The sequence below is a fragment of the Salvia splendens genome, chromosome 13 (assembly GCF_004379255.2).
Source record: "Salvia splendens isolate huo1 chromosome 13, SspV2, whole genome shotgun sequence".
Classification (NCBI taxonomy): Eukaryota; Viridiplantae; Streptophyta; class Magnoliopsida; order Lamiales; family Lamiaceae; genus Salvia; species Salvia splendens.
In genome coordinates, this window is record NC_056044.1 from 20,570,481 (window position 1) to 20,585,627 (window position 15,147).

The window sequence follows — 15,147 nt, forward strand, 5'->3', positions numbered from 1 at the left end:
GTTCACCGTTGGTCCGTTCCCACCATTTCCCCCATGATTACCGACGCCAATTTGCTTCGGTATCCCTTCCTCGCTAACTCCGACGGCTAATTTGGCCTGGAATTGAGGTGCTCTCGCTTTCTGCCTTTCTTCCCACCACTCTGGGTACCCCAATCTCTTGAAACACGTCTCATACGTGTGCTTCTGTCTACCACAATGTGAACACCAGAGCTTCGACGTATCTGGTCGATTCCCTGGTCGGCCGGTGGCTGCGGGACGCGGTGGTTGTCCGTGTCGCGGTGGTTGTCCATGTCGCGGAGGGTGTTGGCTCTGGGCAGCGAACCCGCTCCCAATTCCCCCAAATGATGTATCCCCGGCGTAATTGCCGATGGCTTCGGTGGGTGGAGACGATGCCGGTGGCATGATGTTTCGTCGAGCCGCCTCCGTCTTCACCCAACCGTAAGCTACTTCGACTGATGGGTAAGGATCTTCTTTGAGGATCTCTCGTTTGATTGAATCGTACTCCCGATTCAATCCGGTCAGAAACTTGAATAGTCTCTTCTCGTTCGAATGGACTCTGTATTGGTTGATGCCCTTATCGCAGCACGTGATGGGTTGTTTTTGGCATCGATCAATGTTGATCCATAATCCATTGATTCTTCGGTAATATGTCTCTAAATCAAGATCTCCCTGTCTGATTGTTATTGCTTTCTCCTCCAAATCATATATTAGATACTTATCTGCTTTATTCTCGAACGTGATTGCGAGGCTGTCCCACAATGCATTGGCCGTCAAGTGGTGTGCGAAGTCGGCAATTATCTCGTCTTCAATGTTGTCGACGATCCACGAAAACACCACCAAGTCGTCTTCTTCCCAATCGTCATAACCCTTGTTCCCGGGTTCTGGGGGTTCGCTTCGGATATGTGAATAGGCCCCTCGGCCTCCGATCTTGACTTTCATAAGTCGAGACCACAACGGGTAGTTCTTTCCATTGAGCTTGAATGCCACGGTGACATTCTTGCTGTTCTTCAAGTTCGTCGGCTGATCTGGTTCTGTATTGTCTTTCACGTCCTTTGTATCTGACATGATTTTGTTGTAGGTTTCTGGTTCTGGTTTGGGTTGGTCTATGCCCGGAAGGTCGGGATTGGTATATTGGCTATGATGAGAAATTTTCTGAGCCTAAGAGCTTCCTGCTCTGGTACCATGAAGATAATTAGCTATGATAGAAATTGGGTATGAAGATCATTCTATTCGATGATTGTAATGTACATAGAGTATGCAACTTATATAGGCTACAAATTACATAAATAAGGTAAACCTAATTTACATTAATTGTATTCTATCTTTGGTAATTATTCTTGTGTATAATCCTCTTGATTTCTTCCTGATTTCTTGCTAACAAATGTCATTTTAGGATAAATCGGCCCGATATTGTTGGAGTACTCTTTTTTTTTCATGTTGTAAATGGTTTGATTTGTTGTTATCATGGAAATCGGTCGACAATCTACAGTTTGGTTGGAGAATTTGTATTTTGAGCTTGTTTTACTACTCTCTTTTTGCGTAATGAGACAATTTTAATTTTTATAATTCTTTAGTTGCTGATGTTCTTATCTTATCTAGGCGCTATTTACGTGAATAGCTCATGTTTGCAGTATCTCTTCCTATTTATATTTTCTACAGTCGTGGCAATTCTTTTTATTGTATATCTGAGTCTCGATGCAAAGCTCTTCATTTCTAGAATCCCATAATGCCTAGAGTTGTTAATTGGGCCGGGTCAGGTTGGCCCAGACCGGCCCACTAGTGAAACGAAGTGAGCCTAAGTTGGGCTTATTAGTTGAGATGAGCTCTAATTGGATCATTTTATAAACCCAGGCCCAAGACCATTTGAAGCCCTGCCCAGGCCGAGGACTAGCCTAGGCCTGGCCCAGGCCCATGCTCATTAGAGGTCCATCTTTTATAATGTTTTTTTAATATAATTAGATGATTAATCACTAATAATACTCAATCTGTCCCTGAATATAATTAGATGATTAATCACTAATAATATTCACTCTGTCCCTGAAGAGTATGCACTATTTCTTTTTTCATCCCTCCCCAAAGAGTATGAACATTCTAATTTTGGAAACTCTCTTCTCTCTAATGAGGTGAGACTCATTCTCCACTAACAACACTTAAAAAAACTTTATCTATCCATCTCTTTCTTACTTTACCAATAATAAATTAAAAGTCATGCCTAACCCAAAGTTCATACTCTTTGGGGATCGAAGGAGTAATATATTTCTTCTCTATTTATGCATGTCATTTTGTGCATGAGACATGTTAATTTTGTCTATATCGTTCCAACTTTTTGGATGTGTCCGAATGAACTGAAACAGTAATAGTCTAATATCTGCACAAGTTTCAATCCAAATCATGAATGCAACATTCAATCTTGACTGCATCTAATTTTTTCTTATATTTTTGTTATCTAAAATGTAAAAAAGATGATTCGGAAGTTTATCTTTAAAAATATTACAATTTCAAACCTTAATATTTGATGAATAATTATAGAAATTTTTAAATTTGTTAGTTAGTTCATATACTTATACTTTTAAAAATGTTACGTCAACTCATATGCTATCATCTACTAACAAAACTAACAATATAGGTTATTTCTTTAGTTATGCACTTACTATTAAATAAAATAAAGAACATGAAAAATGACATTAATACAAAGTCAGTAAATAAATTTAAACACACTATTTAAATTTCGATTTAGTGTAAATGTTTATTTTTGCATATAATATATTTAGCATATCTTTAAAATACGTAAATAAAAAATTTAAACAAAGCCCAGCCCGGTCCCACATGGCAAGCGGGCCTAAGCCGAGCTGAGCTTAAATTTTTTTTAAAAAGCCCGGCCCAGCACAGCCCACCTCATACATGGACCTGGGTCGGGCTGGACAAGCCAACCCACTTGACAACTCTAGTAATGTTTCTTGGTGATACAACCTCATAAAAGTGTGAAATGATACTTCCTCTGTTTACCATTTAAAGAGCCATTTTGCCATTTTAGGTTGTCTACTTTATAAAACCATTTACTTTATTCCACTTTTAGTATGCAGAACTCATATTCCACCAACTTTTTGCACTCACAGTCCAATATAAAACTAATACTTTTAATGAGTCTCCATTACTTTTCTTCACAAAGTAAAATACTCTCTCCGTCCCATAATAGTGGGCACGAGTTTTAAAAATTGTAAAGAATAGTGGATTGGAAAAGTTAGTAGAATATGTAGACTTTTTATATTTGTTTTATAATTGAATGTGAGTGAAGTGATTTAATATTTGTTTTTATATTTGGAGAATCATCAGGGTATCGATTTCTGTCCGTAAAATACATGTTTTAGGGTTTTATATGTCAATTGCATGATTTAATTCAAGTGTTGTTTATGTAACATGTGATATTGCATGAATAGATTTTAACAAAATAATCACCTAAATAGATGTTTCACAAGCAACCCATGGTTGAATTTAACTAGTTTTGATTGTGTTTCTGTCACGACCGCACTTCCTAAGGATAGAAAACACGGTTGATCATGACTAGGGGAGGATTAAAGAAGCAGGGAAGAAAGGGGAAACAATCAAGGGGTACGACATGTAAATCAAAAGATGAAACTTTATTACCAACTTATAGTTTGGAATCACGAAGCAACAAGGTTCTTAGGGAAATATTCCAACAGATTAAAGAAAAACATAAGAGTTTTAAAACTTGGCATAGCGGAAGCATTTGAGAGTTAGCTACTACTATGTATGAAGACACAATAGCAACCAGAACATTTATTGAATGCGGTCTTTGTCCAAATTCTCAACATCCTCCATCCTCGTCAACGCTCAACCTGCACATAGGGAAAACACATGCAGGGGCTGAGTACTTGATGCACTCAGTGAACTCAAGATACATTTTATCAATAAAGGTATGTCAAGCCATCATTGAGTGAAACTCGGGTTTTACTTTTAAAAAAATGCCGAGAAACACTAAAATCATTTCCATCGTAAAACATGGCTGCGCAGCCCATCATCATCATCCTCCATCATGTACCATATCTGAACCATCATGTGAAACGAGAATGTGGCCACAAACTCGATCACTGGACCGGCCGACCCAAAGGACGGCTCATGATCCCCATCAGTGCACTAGCCTAAGTAGGGCTTAGACCCGAATTCGTTAACCATCAAAGTCTAGTAGAACATTATTCTAGTAGACAATCAGATAGGCAATTCAAAACATAAAATACGGCATGACATAACATTTTAAATCACCCTTATCTCACCATATACATATCATTGCAAATAAAGGAGTTTAAGTAATAGAGCCCACCTGAAAAGCTTAGTAATTTCCTTAACAAGCTTCTTGATCCGACTTTAACGAGCGTGCGAACAACCTTTTTGAGAAAATTAGAGTACACATCAATCTCAAGAAAGAAAACATTTAGAATGCATGCACTCTAGTTAAAGTCTTTTATCTCGTTTCTCGGTTTACGTTCATTTTCGATTATTCGGCGACCGCCCAAGGCGTCGCGGGCGACGCCGGTCGGCCGCTTTCACCAATACTTCCTCTGTTGGCTCCTCGTATTTTCCTCCACGGTATCGAAATACGAAGCCTCAAAATCATTCAAGCGCATAAGTAAATTATAGCAATTATTTCCATTCGAAATTATATTTATTTCGGACTTAGGTTAAATTACTCAACCTTCGAATTATTCGGAAATTAATTAAATAACCCCCACGATTAAATTATCGGCCCAAGAATTTAAATTAATTCCCACCTTAATTAAAATGCCAGCCCACCTTATTCCTCCAAATAAAATTAGGATGGCCCAAGTTCAAAAAACCCATTTCAAAAGAAATTGAGGAGTCGATCCTCGTTCCCCCATCCGCCCAACTTCTCTCTCCCCCTTCTTCACAAAAGAGGAATCCCCCAATTTGGAGAAATCTCTAACCCATCGCATACTCCTTCTCACGCCGACTCCGACCTCAATTAGCCGCCGGGTGTCCGCCCTCTGTCATGACGCAACAGCTGTACCAAGCAGCCATCACCGTCGTTATTATCGCTGATCCGAGCAGCCACCGCCGCTGCCCTCACTGGTTCGGCTCGCTGTTCAGCCGCTGTTGTTCATTGGCCGCCACTGAGCAGTCATCGCCGTCTCACCCAAACGCCGCTGCTCGCCGACGGGGTCAGGGCCACCACCGCTGTTCCACAACAGAAATTGCCGCTGCTGTACAGTCGAAGGTCTCGCAGCGTCGCCGTCCTTCTCAATTAGCAACTGCATTGCGCGTTTGCTGTTAGGACAGCCACCGTTCCTCACCGATTCAACCTCGAAACGACACGGAAGCCCCCGAAACATCTCCGAACAGCCCCGAAACAACTCCGAACCGTCCCGAAAGATAAGTTCTCATTACAAAGTTATCTTCTTTCGTTGTCAGTTTTCAATTACTCTGTTATGGGTGTTCAATTGGTTATGTTCGATTGATGTTATTGTTTGAGTTGTTCGTGTGGGGGTGAGTTTGGCAGAATGATATGTACTGATATGCTATGCTTATGAAAAATACTTGATCGATTGGAACGGGGTTTACCTCGCTGAGAACTAAGCTTGGCGGCAGGAGTTTGTAAGGCCGAAAGGGGTGAACTCCTTGGCTTGGCAGATTGTTTCTGCCGTGAATTTCATAAGAAGAGAATGAGTTCTCATCCGTGATCAACACTTGGAAATCAAAAAGGAAGATGGAATGGATATTTACCGTGACTTGTGACGGTGAATCAAAAGCTCATCTACTCTCTCTCTCGGCTCTCTCTAGTTTGCTTAGAATTTGTTGATGTGATTAGGGAAGGAGAGAAGTGAAGAAGCTAATGTATTGAACTTGGGTGACCCTTTGATTTCTTTGCAGAATTGAATAAGGGAGATGGAAAGTGGAAGATGGAAGATTGGGAGTCTCCATGGCGTTTAACGAGGAGAGGAAGAGTTTTTGGGCTTGCAAGCAAAATTTTCCATGAAGGAATTGGGCTCAAAGACATCTCTCACAACTTTAATTAAATTGTTTGGGCTCATTTAGTTGCAGAGCCCAAATTTGTATAATTATTTATTTGTTGGACTTTTTTGATTGTTATGGCCCAAAGCCATTTTTATAAAAATATTTGGACTCCAATTTTATTTGAGAAGTCCAAGTGTATATACTTTACATTCTCGCATTCCTTTCTATTAATTAAAGTTCACGGAAAACTTTAATTAATTTCGTCATCTCGTTTCCAACAAAGATTAAAATCGCCCAACGCAACAATTAATATTTAGTGTTGTTCCAAATATTAATTCCTCAACCGATCCTTGATTTAAACGCGCCAAGTACTATAAAATCCATCTCAACCATCTCATTCAATCATGCCAAGTAGCAACATCAACGTCATTACTTCAACGAGACTTTCAAACACGTCTCCTAGTAACATCCAACATCTAAAAAAATGGACGTCTCATTTCATACCAAGCACGTAAATACTATACTCCATTATAAAGAAAATAACGAGAAACATAGCATGACGACAAAAATTCATTTTAACTAATACGCGACATTTTTTTTTTAATTTAGTACTTAAAAAGTACGGGCTTTACAGTTTCATTCTGTAAATTAGAGTTTCCTAAAGTCCTTACAAGCAACCCATGGCTGAATTTAATTAGTTTTGATTCTTTCACTCTGTAAATTAGAGTTTTCTAAAGTCCTTACGTTGTTTTGATATGTATATGCTTTTCTAGTCCAGTAAAAAAAAGTAGATGGAGAGTTATTGACCAATATTATATGATTTTGATATTCTTTCCTACTATTAATTAGAGTTTTCTTTTAGTTTATTCTTTTCTAGTTTAATATTTCTTTTAAATTTTATTTTTTCTTATGTTTTGAATATTCTTTGTCTATGTAAACACCTAATTGTTGAACTATAAAGATACACTTTTGAAGATTAATATTATGATGTGTTTATCTCTGTTGAGTTCTTTCTTGAATTTTCAATTTAACGAGGGACTAACAAAGATTCTACAATACAAAATAAATAAATAAAACCTGAAAATGAATAGTATTTGAATTTTGATAGTGGCATAATGGGTGGCTTGTGAAACATTTAGTGTAGAGCCTTTACAGTCTAATAATACATGCTTTTAAAAGGAACAAACATGATGCATGACATATATATGACTCATTTCGAATTAGTCAACTAAAAGAAGCAATGATATTTTACGCATGGGGACAAAAGATTTATGTACTCCTTAAAAAATATTTTTCATTCAGTGTGTAAATGAAGTAATTTACAAAAGGAATATTATTTCTCATTATGTTTTTATGCGACCATATATACCAATTATTCATCAATTCCCACGTCATTTTAATTACCCATATTTTTATAAGATGGATGAAAAATAAATAATTAAATTGAAGAAAAAATAAATTAAAAGAGAGATTAATATAGACAAAAAATTTCTCTATATTATTTTTTCTCTTACTTTACTCTTTCTCCATTTTAATTATTAATATTATTTTTCTAAAACGATTACAGAAAATAAAACGCATCAATTAATAAGACGATATAATAAGTTTGAAATTATTTTATAAAATGTACTACACCACAATATTTTTGTTTATAGTAGTACATATTATTCACATAAGAATTAGCGTTAAAGAAAAGATATAGGCTTCGCACGTTGTAGGAGGTGGCACTGAATTCCTTCCTTTGTAAATTTCTCATGATATAATCATCACTCTCTGTTTTGATATGGAATTTATGAATTTGAACATATTTAGTGGGTGACTCGCATTTTCTCCAAAAAATTAAGGGAAAAAAAACAAAAAAATGAAGGTGCCTTCCATTTCTCCAAGAAATTAAAAAAAACAAAAAAAACAGCCATGATAATTGACAAAGTGAATTCCCATTTTCTCTAAGAAATTGAAGAAAAAAACATGACAGGGATATTGATATGAACTACTATTTAGATCAATTCTTACCGAAATCGGATTTTCTTTTTGTACCATATGTAGTTAGACTTTCCTTTTTCGCCTTTTTCCTTTCCGGACCAATATTCGGCTCAAAAGTCTTCGTTTCAGTGTATTTCATCTCCTCTGCGCTTATTGAACCTACCCACAATTTTTTTTTTTAAAAGCAAAAAAGAAAGCATATAAATTTTGTCGTATTTCCCGAGAGTGGCCGCCTTCTCTCAAGCCAGCAGTCTTCGACTTCTAGTAGACTGCTTTATAACGGGCTTCCTGTTCCTGAGCTCTGCTCGCTTCGTCTACACTCCGACCCTAATTAATTGGAAAATGAGATAACAATGCTTCAATTTTTTTTTGGAAAACGAGATACCAATGCTTCAATTTTTTTTTCTAGTTTTATTTTATTAATATTGCATTAAAATTGGTATAGTTGCTAAAACTATTTTTGATGAAAGAAAGGCAGGTACTAAGAATTTTGAAAGGCAAATAAAAGTATAAATCTCTTTTTTCTAGCATTCCCAAATCAACTTCAAAAATCAAACACCTTTGACTTTGACTACATAAATTTCCAAAATGTAGTCCCTTGTGCTTAGTGGTTGGAATCATGACTCTGTAATTAAATTATCACGAGCACGAATACATTAATAAAAATCCACCTAAATTTTCTTTTTGCGTTCATTTGCAAACTCTTCATTTCGTATATTTAACACAAGCAAAATTGATCAAAACACAACAATATACATATTATACCCACTACAAATATCTCTTCCAAAAAGAGCAAAATTGATCAAAACACAACAATATACATATTATACCCACTACAAATATTTCTTCCAAAAAGGAGCAAAATTTCAAAACCCCCACCTTACTCTCAAACTCTATTTAACCACAAACCTAACTCCCATAATTTCATCAAATTACACACACTCCAAAGCGGGAACCACCCTCATCGATGCCCATCGTGAAGCCCGTTACTAAAATGGGCTTCGGGCAAGTCAACATGATGGACAACCCGCTAACCCTAGGGCCCGAACTGAGCTCAAGGGCTGTGGGAAAAGCCCAAGGGTTCTAGGGATGGCTTCACAAGAGGAGTTCGGGCTGATGGCTATGAACTTCTTCTTCACAACCGGGAAATATAATGGAAGCTCAATTACTATTTTGGGAAGGAATTTTGTGTTTGATCACGTAAGAGAAATGCCTGTCATTGGCGGCTCCGGGCTTTTTCGGTGGGCCCGTGGCTATATGCAGGCCCGAACCCATGATCTTGATCCTAAGAGTGGGGATGCCACGGTTGAGTACACTATTCATGTGATGCATTATTGATTAATTTTAATAACATCTTTTTTATGAGCAAATTATTGTAGGGTGTGTGTTTATGATTAAATTATGCGGATTTTCAAATGTTTAGTATCTTGAGAATTTTATTTTAAATTTTTTATTGTTAGGTCATATGATATGGTTGGTGGGTAAATGCATAATGGGATATTTTGGCCCGTTTTTCTCTAATGGGAGCTTGTTGCAATTTTCTCCTTTCTAGTATACTATGCAATCATTTATGTTGTTTTTTTTTCTTTTTATCACTATATATAAAATTAAAAAAATTAACTTATATATATTGAAGGCAAGGGTAAATAAGGAAATTAGCAATTTTTTATTGAAGGCAAGGGTAAATAAGGAATTTAGCAATTTTTTAATGGAATTGACATAAGGAGTACTATTTGAGGATAAAATTAATCTCCGATTAACAAAAAATATATCATCATAAATGTTAGCATTATTGGTTGATCAAGGCATGTACGTTCGGTGGAGCTGCAGCTTGATCAAGGTGAAAGAGAAAGGGAGACAGCTTGATCAAGAGAAAGGAATGTAGCTTGATCAAGGAGAAAAGAATATAACTTGATCAAAGAGAAAGCAAGATAGCCGTTGGAGGCGGTTACAAACTGACTCAACAAACTTTTGTGAAGATCTCTTTCACTTAAGTTCTAGTATAAATAGCTAGTTTGTTAGCTCATTGTAGAGAGCGAAAATCAGTTGTATACATCCGCAATTTGATCAATAAGAGTTTTCCAATTTCGGTTTCTCAAAAAGGGTGTTCATCTTCTTCAACTTGCGTTCTTATCAAATTCTTTTTCGATTGCAATCTTTCAACAATTGGCACCGTCTGTGGGAAGCGAACAAGAAGCTTAGAGAGATGGCTGCGCGTATGGAGGCTGAAAAATTTACGGGCAAGAACGACTACGGCTTATGGAAAATGAAGATGCGAGCCGTTCTTGTGCAGCAGCGCTTGGCTGCTGCTATCACCCCAGCTGACGCAGATTCGAAGGGAAAGGCTCCTGTCCTCGACGAGAAGGCTCAGGCTAAGCACGATGAAATGCTCCTTAAAGTGCATAGTGCTGTGATATTGTGCCTAGGAGACAAAGTGTTGAGGGAGGTGCAGGCCGTGACAACCGCAACTGGAATCTTGAAGAAACTTGATGAGGTATATCTGGCTAAGTCCTTGGCTAACCGTTTATATATGAAGACAAGGCTTTATTCATATAGTTTCTTGGAAGATAAGCCAATTCATGAGCAGCTAGAGGACTTCTGCAAATCTATAGATGATCTTGAGGCCGTTGATGTAAAGATTGGTGATGAAGATAAAGCCATCTTGGTACTCAATGCCCTTCCCAATTCGTATGATCATATGAGGGATGCCATATTGTATGGAAGAGACAAGCATATTACGTTTGCTGAGGTTCATGCTGCTCTTATGGCCAAGGAATTGCAGAAATGGGCAGTTAAGAGGATTGATCAGCAGCCAGAATCCCTGAATATTAAGAAGTTCAATAAAAAAAAGTTTAAGAAGAAGTATGAAGATTCAAATGCTGAAGTCTCTGGAGAAAAAGAGACCTGTTCTTGCCATTGGTGCAAGAAGCCGGGGCATTTAAAGCGTGATTGCTATGTCTGGAAGAAGAAGCAGGCCAGTGAAGGGAACTCTCACTCAAATAACGTGAATGATGAAGCTGATGAAGTGCCTGAGGTGATGAATGTGACAGATAAGTGTGAGAAAGGATTCTGGATCATGGACTCTGGTTGCTCTTTACATATGTGTCCCACAAGAGAATGGTTTCATGATATGAGGGAGGCACATGGCACTGTGCTTCTTAGAAACAATCAAACATGTTGCATCAGAGGGATTGGAAGCATCATGATAAGGGTAGATAATGGATCTATCAAGGTGCTATTTGATGTAAGATATATTCCTGAAGTCAAAAGGAATTTGATATCTCTGGGAACTATGGAGAAGAAGGGATATTCCTTTATATCACAGCATGGTGAAATGCAAATCTGCAAGGACTCCCAGGTCAAGATGGTTGCTAAAAGGAATGGTAGTATATATTATCTTCAAGCCGCAGTTATTGAAGGTGAGTCACATTCAGTCTCCACACCAGATTTGAAAGTGTGGCATCAAAGGCTAGGACATCCAGCAGAAGGTAGTCTGAAAGTATTGATCAAGATGGGCCTGATAGAGGCCAATGCAGAGGAAAGAATGGAAGTATGTGAGGATTGCTTGCTAGGAAAGTTCAAGAAACAAAGCTTTCCAGCAGGCAAACACACCTCCTCATCTCCTCTAGACTATATACATTCAGATCTATGGGGCCCTGCACCAGTCAAGAGTTTGGGTGCATGGAGATATTACATGTCAATCATTGATGATTGATCAAGGAAGGTCTGGGTGTACATACTAAAAGAGAAGTCTAACGCTTTCAAGACATTCAAAGATTGGTGTACAGAGATGAAAAATGAAAAAGGCTCAGCACCAAAGGTCTTGAGAACAGACAATGGACTAGAGTATTTGTCCTAGGAGTTTGATCTTTTTTTCCAAGAAAATGAGATCAAGAGACACAAGACTGTCCCAGCAAACCCTCAACAAAATGGGGTTGCTGAAAGAATAAATCTAACCTTGCTTGAGAGAGTAAGGTGTATGCTGAGTTCATCTGGAGCAGGAAAAAATTTTTGGGCAGAAGCAGTCTCCACTGCAGCCTATTTGATCAATAAATGCCCAGCATCTGGAATAGGTGGAGCAATCCCAGATGAAAGATGGTATGGTGGGAAGTCAGATTATGGCGGACTGGAGCCTTTTGGCTGTTTAGCCTTTGCACATTAGAAGCAAGGGAAGTTGAATGCTAGAGCTCTTAGATGTATCATGCTTGGATACCAAAAAAATGTGAAGGGATTTAGGCTCTGGTGCCTAGAACCTGGTAACCAAAAGATATTGGTGAGTAGGGATGTGGCCTTCGTTGAGCACAAAATGCCTCTTCATGAAAAGAAACAAATTGAATCAGTTTCTGAAGCTGTGGATAATGATCCTCACTTTGAGGTGGAGAATGGTGGTGCTCAAACTGCTGGGAATAACTATCTTGATCCCTATGACTCATATGTTGATGAAAGTCAAAGTGAGATCATTGATCCTACACATGAAAGCACAGATCAGCCTGTAGCAGAAGGCTCAGATGCTCAGGAAGATCTCATTGGCTATCAGTTGGCAAGGGATAGTACTAGAAGAACAAATATCAGGCCTCCATCAAGATTTAGAGACACTGAAATGTTGTTTTATGCTCTCCACATAGCTGAGCAACTGGAATATTCAGAGCCTAGTTCTTATGCAGAGGCCATTTCTGGTCCAGAATCAAAACAGTGGATTCAAGCCATGAAGGAGGAGATTGACTCTCTTCTCAAGAATAAAACATGGGTATTTGTTGATAAGGCAGAGTTCAGGAAGGTGATAGGATGCAAATGGGTGTTTAAAAAGAAAATTGAGGCAGCCCAGACAGACAACATCAGATTCAAGGCAAGGTTGGTGGCCAAGGGTTTCAATCAGCAAGAAGGAGTTGACTTAAATGAAATATTCTCACCAGTTGTGAAGCATAAATCTATCAGAGTTCTATTGGTTGTAGCAGCACAGAGAGATTGGGAGCTGGAGCAGCTTGATGTCAAGACTGTCTTCTTGAATGGAGATCTTGAAGAAACTATCTACATGGCACAACCCCAGGGCTTTGAGGTTCCTGGATCAGAAGGAAAGGTTTGCATTCTAAAAAGGAGCTTGTATGGTCTCAAACAAAGCAGTAGATAGTGGTACCTGAAGTTTGGAGAAAATCTGTCTAAGCTTGGATTTTGTAGATCTCTATATGATAGCTGCATTTTTGTCAAGAAGCAGAAGAACAAGGAGACCATATATCTCCTATTGTATGTAGATGATATGTTGATATCGGGGAAGGACATCAATGAGATAAGAAAGGTCAAGAGCCGGCTAAGTGCCATCTTTGAGAGGAAAGATCTTGGAGCTGCCAAAAGAATACTAGGCATGGATATAGTCAGAGATAGAAGTAAGGGGAAGCTGTGGCTTTTCCAAACTGACTACATCAACAAGTTTTTGAAGAAATTCAAGGCTGACAATATGAAGAGTACAGCTACTCCTCTGGCAGTTCATTTCAAGCTGACAAGATATCAGAAACCAAAAGATGAGGTGGAAAAGAAAGAAATGGAACTGATTCCCTATTCCAACATAGTTGGGAGTATGATATACATGATGATATGTACACGACCAGACATTGCTCATGCCATAAGCTCCACAAGCAGATACATGGTTGATTATGGAAGGCAGCACTGGAGTGCTTTGAAATGGATAATGAGATATCTAAATGGAGCACATAATCTTGGAATCCTATTTACATCAGAAGGTGGAGTTAAAGGGGACCCTCTGATTGGATACTGTGACTCAGATTATGCAGCAAACGTTGATACAAGGAGATCCCAGACTAGATATGTTTTCACTTTGTATGGTTCTGCCATTTGCTGGAAGTCTAGTTTGCAGAGTGTAGTGGCTTTGTCTACTACAGAGGCTGAGTATATGGCGCTCACTTCGGCCATGAAGGAGAGTAAATGGCTGCTTGGATTGATCTCAGAGTTTGGCATAGATCAGAAGTCAGTTGTTGTTCACTGTGACAGCAATGGGGCGATTTGCTTGGCTAGGCATCAAATGTTTCATGAGCGTAGCAAGCACATCGACGTTCGACTCCGTTTCATTAGAGATGAAGTTGAGAGTGGGAGGGTTAAGGTGATAAAAATTGACACGGCCCACAACCCTGCAGACATGCTCATCAAGTCGTTGAACAAAGATAAGTTTGAGTATTGTTGCATGCTAGTCAACTTATATACTACGAGATTTTGAGTTCGTCAAGCCATGACCAGCCAAGGTGGTGATTGTTAGCATTATTGGTTGATCAAGGCATGTACGTTCGGTGGAGCTGCAGCTTGATCAAGGCGAAAGAGAAAGGGAGACAGCTTGATCAAGAGAAAGGAATGTAGCTTGATCAAGGAGAAAAGAATATAACTTGATCAAGGAGAAAGCAAGATAGCCGTTGGAGGCGGATACGAACTGACTCAACAAACTTTTGTGAAGATCTCTTTCACTTAAGTTCTAGTATAAATAGCTAGTTTGTTAGCTCATTGTAGAGAGCGAAAATCAGTTGTATACATCCGCAATTTGATCAATAAGAGTTTTCCAATTTCGGTTTCTCAAAAAGGATGTTCATCTTCTTCAACTTGCGTTCTTATCAAATTCTTCTTCGATCCCAATCTTTCAACAATAAAGCTTATGGGTAAAGATTTAAGAATCCTATGTACCACAATTAATATACAAAGGTTGAATAGAAGAAAGACTTAATTAGTAATCATAGCGTAACAATTACTTTTTCGTTAAAATTGACGTGTGTCGGCCTAAATATTGGTAATAGACTCCAAAATAGCGATTCAATTTACATTCCGTCTATCAAATTAATTTACAAAAATAAATGATAAAGTTAGAATTTTGTGAAAAATCTCTCGAGCTACCATATGCGTTATAATATTCGACTTCCCTCTAATGTTGTTATCACTGTGAATCAGAGAACTATTGTTTGCAAATTGCTATTAATAATATCAATGGTAGGACCTGGTTAATTGTAATTATTGAATATTCTATTTGTAAAGATTAAAGAATAAAGGATAATTGATAGTATGAGACGGAATAAATTTTCATTTCTTTAATAAGTGGATCATAGAATAACTCTCTCAATCTCATAAAAATAAAATGTTTTCTTTTTGGATTGTCCCATTAAAAGGGGAACGTTTTCTAAAGTG

The 15,147-nt window shown here is 38.0% G+C and overlaps 2 long non-coding RNA genes and 1 other non-coding gene across 3 annotated transcripts; 1 reads left to right on the forward strand and 2 right to left on the reverse strand.

Moving 5' to 3' along the window:
• Positions 1-2,247: 2,247 nt before the first annotated feature.
• LOC121763139 lies at positions 2,248-2,352 on the reverse strand. Its single transcript, XR_006042382.1, has one exon. It is a non-coding gene; the product is annotated as a U6 spliceosomal RNA (small nuclear RNA).
• A 1,267-nt stretch (positions 2,353-3,619) lies between these two features.
• Positions 3,620-4,405, reverse strand: LOC121763051. Its single transcript, XR_006042339.1, has 2 exons — positions 4,340-4,405; positions 3,620-3,857 (listed from the first exon to the last, which is right to left on the reverse strand). It is a non-coding gene; the product is annotated as an uncharacterized LOC121763051 (long non-coding RNA).
• Positions 4,406-4,542: 137 nt separating this feature from the next.
• Positions 4,543-6,186, forward strand: LOC121763048. The gene is made up of 2 exons (XR_006042336.1): positions 4,543-5,771; positions 5,905-6,186. It is a non-coding gene; the product is annotated as an uncharacterized LOC121763048 (long non-coding RNA).
• The last annotated feature ends 8,961 nt before the right edge of the window (positions 6,187-15,147 follow it).